Source organism: Haliotis rubra, unplaced genomic scaffold (assembly GCF_003918875.1).
Source record: "Haliotis rubra isolate DU_JTF1 unplaced genomic scaffold, ASM391887v1 Scf1615, whole genome shotgun sequence".
NCBI lineage: Eukaryota > Metazoa > Mollusca > Gastropoda > Lepetellida > Haliotidae > Haliotis > Haliotis rubra.
In genome coordinates, this window is record NW_025765576.1 from 66,134 (window position 1) to 74,970 (window position 8,837).

General features: G+C 39.5%; 1 long non-coding RNA gene across 1 annotated transcript; it reads left to right on the forward strand.

Moving 5' to 3' along the window:
• The first annotated feature begins 691 nt into the window (after positions 1 to 691).
• On the forward strand, positions 692 to 2,833 carry LOC124271592. Its single transcript, XR_006897087.1, has 2 exons — positions 692 to 1,075; positions 2,629 to 2,833. It is a non-coding gene; the product is annotated as an uncharacterized LOC124271592 (long non-coding RNA).
• The last annotated feature ends 6,004 nt before the right edge of the window (positions 2,834 to 8,837 follow it).

The following is an 8,837-nucleotide window of genomic DNA, read 5'->3' on the forward strand; positions in this document are numbered from 1 at the left end:
CATCTGAGCTATTCTCTGAATTTACAGAGAGAGCCTTTCAAGTCAACGGTGGGGCCCAGAATCGCGCTCTGCTCCCTCGACTTGTGACAAAACAGAACGTCTGACATTTTTGGCTCCTCCCCCCGAAATAATGGCCTACGTCATACGAATATGACTCATATCCCATCTTAATAATTAGTTACTTTCATTAGTCCCTTTCCGAGACTTTATTTGGTACCATCAAATTCTTCCAGTAATAAAATGACATTGCTAGTTAGCTTTAAGCCATTCACCAACCAAACATTGACATCTTTAACAAATATCTAACTAATATTTCACACTGGTGGGCACCAGAAGATACTTAATCAAATCATTTTAGATCCTCTGTGTGCCCATTTATCAACAAACTGACCATCTAGATTCCCGAATGTCCATCCACCTAATTGTGTAGAGTCACACGATCTAACCTTTCCTCCACATTTATGTCAATTCAGAGAAATTGTTATTCCAAAGAAAAGTGAATCAATAAGAAGTTGGTTAGCTTGGTCAAAGCACTTTCTCAGACCCCTAACCCAATCAGTTACCGCGACTTCCACAAAAATGGAAGTCGGACAACTGGTAGTCTAGACTGCCGGCTGACTTTGTGTGCTGGCGATTAGGTGCCTGACTGAGGGTGTGAGTTCGAATCCCGGATGGGGCTCAACTCAAAAAGTACTAGAATTTGTACTTTACTAAGAAAGTGTAATCCCAAATATAACATATGTTACATTACAAATTTAATCAAATATTGAAAGTTTGGATTCTTGAACATTTTCTTCCTTTCTTTCTTCACAAATCACAATATAACACCATATTATACATCCAAAATTTAAATGTACAAAGCATGCAACATCAGAATACAATATGGAATACAAAATTTTCCCTAAATCTTTATGAAATGTATATAATGTTTTTAGTTCTAAATATCCTGGTTATATTTCTATCAACTGCTTACACGTTCGCCGCATGTAGAATATAGCGTCACAGAAGAAAAGTGATATTTTGCCCTTGAGCATCGTACGAAAAATATGAGCCCCGATATTTTCGCCCTCGTGGGGTTCTTCATGTCGGTTGGTTTTGTATTTCTCCTTTTGTCAACCAATACTTAATATATCTTAACAATACGTCTTATATATAAACAATTATTTATGCAAACACAAAAGCCTGACGTTTGAATACATCCACCATCACACATCACATGGATGATCATCAGGAAACTGTAAGTGGCATTGTGTATTTAAAGCGATGTGCTCGGTCCTTGTGCTGGCGTGGTACTGGCTCGAAGCCCAGCTTATGGGACACGTGAATACAGGACACGTGGATACAGGACAGGTGGTTTCGGGACACGTGGATACAGGTCATATGGCTACAGGACACGTGGAAACAGAACACGTGACAACAGGACACTCTGGGAAATGCAGAAGCCTGCAGTGTTGGGAAGCCTTCATATTCTCCGGTGGGTTCGACTAGGCAGTGTTTCCTGGGAGAAGTCGCATTTGCTGTCTGGGCTGCGTGTAGAGGGGGACAAGGGCCCTGAGCTGATGATGAGCCTTACCAGCCTGACTGTGCCAGGATCTCCAAAACCCTCTCTGCTGCATACTATTTTTAATCTGTAAAACATAATAATAACAGCTCCAGAATGCCCTGATTCAAGACAAACATCGGGCCGAGTACAAATTTCGCTTAAAGAAAATCTTGAGGTCAGAGCTAAATGCTCGAAACAAGGTCAAAGCCACCAATACATTTGCTGTGCCAGTCCTTTCCTATTCTTTTGGAGTAGTTAATTGGACAAAACAAGACATCCAGAGTCTTGACCGCCTGACCAGAAGGATCATGTCTGATAACAGAGCCGACAACCCTCGTTCCTCTCTTAACCGTTTATATATGCCAATCAATTCTGGAGGTCGGGGTTTGATTAATGTGGAGGCTCTTCATGATAGAATTTGATTGTGTACTTTTGCACATATTCATTTATCGGATGATCCTCTTGCATCCTGGTGATACATGCCCGGACTCATGGTAAAAGAAACACAGCTATTTTATGTGTGCCAAGGTTGTTGGACAAAATCTGAAATTTGAGGCTCGTTTTGTTGATGGCGATATACTGCTGAACGGTACAGCGATAGGAGTAAACCAGGTGAAGTCCTTCACCAAGTCTGCCCCAGAGTCGGTCTTTTGTGGAGAAGCTTTCCGAGAAGCCACTGCATCGTGTGTACATGCAGTGTGTGGAACAAAATAGCAGTCCCACCGACTCCTTCGCCTGTATGAAGTCGGCTGGTCTCAGATGTGAAACTGAGGGCTTCCTTTTTGCTGCTCAGGACCAGTCACTTCCCACTCGTAATCGCCAAAATTTATATCAATTTCGGAGTGGATGAGTATATCCCAAATCCACTGTGATATTATAACTGTCAGAGGTTTGGACACTGTTCTAAATCCTGTCGTAGCGCTCAACGTTGTTGTGAAGATCATCAAGCTTCCGCCTGTTATAAATGATCCTAAATGTGCAAACTGAGGTGGTGATCATCGTCCACATCTTGCCCTGATGGTTTAGTTGTATCGTACATCGTCAACGTGTGTATGGATTAAGCAGCATAGATCTCGTTCGTGTAGTTATATTTGGTTCATTCAGGTCACTTTATGTATTGGTTTTCCTATAATTGTACTTACCTGACAACAGCTTATGTGAGTAAAGTAAACAAACTAGGCAATACATACATAAGGCTTCTTGTTGCTATAATCAACATATTTAAAGTGGTAGCTAAGGATGAACCTGCAACCAGCTTTATATCGAGGTAAACGGACCCGGGGAAATGAAGAAAAGGAACCAGATTGCAGCAGGCTTTACAATAAAATTTCATCTTAATGTTTTAATATTGTTCGTGTGAAGGGAAGTGAATAAAGTGTTATGAATTTAGGTTTTAAATTTCTAATTAACCCTCAATAAGACACACACACATACGCACACATACACTCACATACACACACACACACACAAGAGTTTATGATGAGTACTAGTCAATATGAGTTTATATGATATATTACTGAATGCCCCTTCCACAAAATGAACGGCAATAGTTTTTGTAACTAGTATTACGCATGCACACTTCCTGTATGTTAGGAGACGCACGTGTGTGTTCCTGTCATTTATGAAGATGGAAGTTTGAATGTTGTCAGTAACGGCTAACGCCATGGCAACGTACTGGCAGTACAACATTTCGACAACGACGATGGGGATGCAGCGAGAGCTTAACGGAGAGTTTGAACTTGTGGTAACTCGCATAGAACTTTAATGTTGTTAAGCACACTGTTTGCACACAGTATTGGCACATGTGTTCAAAATGAACATTTGTTTTTGCCACAAAGTGTGTTTTCAATGACTGATGAATATCATTTTGAAAATTGACATAGCTTGAAAGAACTGATAATTACGGGACACAGTGGAGATGCATTCCATTGCCCGCTTGGAGCGCTGTGGTAGTTGCAGTCCAACAGTAGCCAATAGCTGTACAGATGCTACAATGTACGCCTGTTCATGTCTAAACTTAAATCAAAATAAAAATGATTGTTTTCTCTGTAATTCTTGCATCAGTAATTACAGAAACTGGAAGTTGCCCAGACTGAAAATTGTGCTCAAAGTACGAAGAACTGGAATTTCTGGCCCCACACTGATGCCAATAGAAATGGGAGCCGTGCAAAGTCTGGTTACCGATCAGTCTGTCCAATAGTCACATCCTTATTTTCGCAAGTAGTATTTGGGCAAATAAATTTGATTCGCAATAAGAGACATAAAGTTTGAATACAAACTTTCACAGGTATTCCATTACAAACTAAACGCTCATCTTCCTCACAAATCACACCTATTTATGAGTTGGCAAGAGAAGCAACACGGTAATTTTACAGATGAATCAATTATCAGAAATGTGAACGTGCGAGCCTTGTGCCACGTCTTTAGAATGGCATTCATTTGTCTTTTTGCGGTGTCAATGGCTTGCATTGTGCTCCTCTCACCTCACCGAAATATTTCCGGCTGAGTAGTGGCACATGGGTGAAGTGAGATGGAGTCCTGATATCTATGTTGTGGGTTCATTAGTCATGTAAGTATTCTGTGATAACACAACGGGGTGGCATTATTTCAAGAAAATTTGACAACAACCTTAATAATATTTTCCTCGCAATTAACATAGCACTATCAGCATCCAACGTAATTAGATAATACATAGTAAAAGTGCTAGAACTAGGTTGAATCGCCTCTGATAAAGTTTGTTGCGGGGAGACAACTCTTTCACGACTAACTCATCTGGGCTCATATTGGTCTTTCCGTGCCCCACATCGCCTTTGAACATTACATACACTCCATTGATTTCATTTGAGACCGATGAATTGCTCACGAACACAAAATCTAATAAATGATACAAAACCATATTTTGCACAGTAACATGGAGTCGACAGACCAATTGTCTCATAATTCTGGACACCTAAATAAATAACTCGTTTAGCAAACCGAACATTATTTTGCGGCAACATTCGCTTTTTTGCAGGGATGTGTGTGGGGATATACCGCTTTTGTGCATTCAGACATGTGACAATCAAAGTGGTAGGTAGAGAGGGACAGCAAATTCGAGGACATTCAACCAGTATTGGACGGAGGAAAGGTCATGGTCACCGTCTGCGACATAGTCACCTGAAAGTGTCCCAAGCGAAACGAACTGACATAGACAAGAATAACTAATTAGTTAGGTTTTTACTAATGTTATTGATTTTCATCAATCTCATGTATTTGTTGGAAGATTTTCTGATATCTTGAAACAGTCATGGCGCTGCTCTATAAATGATTCTACAAAATGCTACAGTAAACCATAGCTAAAATAGAAATAGCTGTTGAAACTGCTTGACATGGCATGGTGGAGTTTTACCAACACCTTTATACACATGTATGTTTCATATCTTATGCCAGTACAGGTTTAGGATGTTAAACATCATATGCATGTTTTGTTTGCGTCTATATAAGACACTACCTTATTTTTACATCAGGTAGACAACTAGAGACTTAGGAACCGTTCATTATGTAAACTAGGCCCTAGAAACCAAATGCATACTTTGGCTGGAGGCTTCGTATTGAATGAAATATGTCCATGCTTCTCCATTTGCAATTGTTTGCACTTTCATCCTCAACTATTTGTGAACATGTGTCATGACTTGTATCATGCCTTGTTACCTGCCAACTTCTAAATAGCCAGTCAACCAGATGTGTCATGACTGATTTACAATTGTCCATAGATATATAGGATTTATACTTGATGGAATCTGTTCTAGCAGAATCTCAGTACCAATTATACTCATATGTGGATGGTTGATTTAAGAGGAAAAACCTGGTTTTACGATTGTGGCTTCAGCACATACTTTATAGTCTTCTGTTCGTGATCAAGTGACAACGACATTAGAATCTGTGCCGAAACGTCGCCTTTTATTCACAGAATACAAAAGTTGTATATTCATAAAACTATCAACATTCTTCATCACCTCAGCTTCTACAATGCCTATCAAAGTCGGAAAAAAAGATTCATTCCTGGTAATAATCTGAGAAGATACTTTGAGCAAAATGCAATAAAAAGTCTGAAAGAAATGATCCAACCCTGCTGTTAATCAACTTATTTTGTATACTTTGCACTTTTTGACGGCGATGTTAAACTATGGGTTGCAGCAGGTAGGTACGAAGATTCTACAGAGAATCTCAGGTTGAGACTTTATCAGGGTTTTACAAAATAATGCACACAGATACATAAACTGTATGTGTAGAACATAGCGTGACCAGGGACATACAAGCACTCTAAAGTTCCTGTAATTAAATTGATCATTAAATTTTACAGAACTGTACGCTACACAAATTCATTACTTCACAGGGCCTCATATTTCATGTAAGGACCCTTGAAATTAGCAAGCTAGGCTCCTATGGACTCCCTTGCTGGTGCAGTCAAAACCCTTAACTGGGAGGCACGTTGGGAGAAATATTTATTCAGAATTGAATCAGAATACTTTCTAATTTGTATATATTCGGAAGCACTATATCAAGGTATGAAGATTTTTAGACTTGGAAATATGTTTGTTTATGTCAGGAATTTGCTACAGACTGATAATTGTCCTCAGAGTGGATCTAGATATATCCTGGGATGAACACAATCTTTGGTGGGTACCCCATGGGCCCTAGTGTGGTGTTCAACCTACAGACTGATAATTGTCCTCAGAGTAGATCTAGATATATCCTGGGATGAACACAATCTTTGGTGGGTACCCCATGGTCCCTAGTGTGGTGATCAACCTACAGACTGATAATTGTCCTCAGAGTAGATCTAGATATATCCTTGGATGAACACAATCTTTGGGGGGTACCCCATGGTCCCTAGTGTGGTGTTCAACCTACAGACTGATAATTGTCCTCAGAGTAGATCTAGATATATCCTGGGATGAACACAATCTTTGGTGGGTACCCCATGGTCCCTAGTGTGGTGATCAACCTACAGACTGATAATTGTCCTCAGAGTAGATCTAGATATATCCTTGGATGAACACAATCTTTGGGGGGTACCCCATGGTCCCTAGTGTGGTGTTCAACCTACAGACTGATAATTGTCCTCAGAGTAGATCTAGATATATCCTTGGATGAACACAATCTTTGGTGGGTACCCCATGGTCCCTAGTGTGGTGATCAACCTTCAGTTACTGGTGATCTATAGCCCATTTCTATTTTGTGTTGTTCTCTATAATAGTATCGTTTTATGATTACCTGCTAGTTTAACCTTCTCTGTGATACATGTACCTTCAGTTGTTGGTGATCTCCAGTCCGTTTAAATATTGTATTCTGTGTACTATTTTTCTAAATTAAAATGTACCTTGCTAGTTTTAATTGGCTGTGGTAATCTAGTTATTCTACTATCCTTTGTCGACAGGTGTTCTGTTTTGTTTGGTTGCTTCATAATTTAATTGCGTTCATTGTTAATTTATAACTTTGTAATGTATATGGCTGAAATATTGCCGATGTCACTATAAGTCTTAACTCGCTTACTCATTTTTCTCAGCTGTCCATATCATAAAGTCACTGATGGACGCCTGTAGAGTAGTCACCAATAGTCCAAGGTGGGAACCTCACCAAGTGTGAAGTAACACATGTACACGTTCAGTACTTTAGATATCAACCGTGGTCACACTGACGTACAGCAAGGTACAGTTATTACACCAGAGCTGCACCAAACACACTATGGGGCAAATATAGATACATAACACATACTGGGTAACCAACCAATTGACAAGTCAGCAGTTGATGATGTATTCATTATATTCAGTGAAGCAATAATAAAATAAATTCTTGGATATGTTTGGATCATGTTGCTTTCACACTACATTGACCAGTGAAAAGATAATTGTCCCTGAAATACATGAGCATGTTGATTACGAGCGTGAATGGTGTGGATGATGTATTCCGTTTGGCATTTGTCGCTTTGTTTAGTAACACCAAATATAACACTTCTTTATTGAATTCATGAATGGATGAGTGAGTGAATGTAAGTTGTAAACTACTACACACAGAAGGGTATATATATCCAGGTGTATCCAATACTATCATCATGTGTGTATGTTGTTACGAGTGAAGGAGTAATAAAGGGGTATATGACACCAATTAACTCGTAACAATGAAAATGGATCACACAACAATTTGACTAATTTCAGGAAGATTTATTTATACTATCCTAACAGAAGACTGATACAGGATACCAATTTACAAATGTGGAAAGTGAAGAGGGAATTGTCTTAGATATATTATGGGCAAAGCAATATGGCATAGTCACCTCATTTTTAAATCCTTCCTGTACACCATGATTTCCTAGTTTCCATATTTGACAAAGTCCCGACGTGGGTGCAAGTTTGTGAATCCACATTATGGGTACAACCACAACTGGCAAAATTCGCGTCCTCAAGAAACATCCCAGCTAGATCAGAATCACCGAGCTTCTCCCTATAAACTGGCTGGCCACATTAAAAAAAACTGACCAAAGCTGAATTCATCAAACCCCAAGCTGTACCACTAGTTACATAACAATTTCTCGCGAAAGCGAAGGCCCCTCACCCCAAACTAAAACTAATTACACCAAGTATACTCATCACTATCTAAAACTGTACATTATATTTGCAAAATACGTTTCATCACCCATAACAATGTGTACCTGCAGCACTATATCCACGTGTATCCAATACTGTCATTGTGTGTGTATCTGTACCTGTAGCACTATATCCAGGTGTATCCAATTCTGTCATCATGTGTGTGTACCTGTAGCACTATATCAAAGTGTATCCAATACTGTCATCATGTCATCATGTGTGTACCTGTAGCACTATATCCAGGTGTATCCAATACTGTCATCATGTGTGTGTACCTGTAGCACTATATCAAAGTGTATCCAATACTGTCATAATGTGTGTGTACCTGTAGCACTATATCCACGTGTATCCAATACTGTCATCATGTGTGTATGTGTACCTGTAGCACTATATCCAGGTGTATCCAATACTGTCATCATGCGTGTGTACCTATAGCACTATATCCAGGTGTATCCAATACTGTCATCATGTGTGTATGTGTACCTGTAGCACTATATCAAAGAGTATCCAATACTGTCATCATGTGTGTATGTGTACCTGTAGCACTATATCCAGGTGTATCCAAAACTGTCATAATGTGTGTGTACCTGTGGCACTATATCCACGTGTATCCAATACTGTCATCATGTGTGTATGTGTACCTGTAGCACTATATCCAGGTGTATCCA